We start from the raw sequence: 546 nt of genomic DNA on the forward strand, positions 1-546 counted from the left end.
GCCCAAGATGGCGGCTGCGTGCCGCCCAGAGCGCCCTGGGGCCGTTGGGGGTTCTGAGGTGGTTATTGAGGCAGAGAAGAGGTTCAGGGCAGACCTTCTTGCTTCCTACTGCTGCGTGACAGGAGGCTGTGGCGAGGTGGGGTCGGCCTCTTCTCCTGGGTACAGTGATAGGGTGAAAAGCAATGGCCTCAAGTTGCACCAGAGGAGGTTTAGGTTGGATATTAGGAACGATTTCTTCTCAGAAAGAGCAGTGAGGGTCTTTCTGCCCCGGGGGTGGTGGAGCAATCATCCCTGGAGGTGTTCAAGAACTCTTTTTTTTTTCTTTACAGTGTGAGATATTTACTTCGGGGAAGGCTGTAATTGAACCTTTCATCATCGTGTTTACCTCCCATGAATCTTAAGGCAGTCAGATGCACTTGTTAACAAACCTTGTTAACAAGGAGCTGCAGTTCCAAAAGAGGCCAATGGCAGCTGAAGAAATGGCTGTTAACTAGAAGGACCTCAGAGGAAGTGAGTGATTGAGTTTTCAGTCTATTGCAGTGTTTC

Source organism: Meleagris gallopavo, chromosome 5 (assembly GCF_000146605.3).
Source record: "Meleagris gallopavo isolate NT-WF06-2002-E0010 breed Aviagen turkey brand Nicholas breeding stock chromosome 5, Turkey_5.1, whole genome shotgun sequence".
Taxonomy (NCBI): Eukaryota; Metazoa; Chordata; class Aves; order Galliformes; family Phasianidae; genus Meleagris; species Meleagris gallopavo.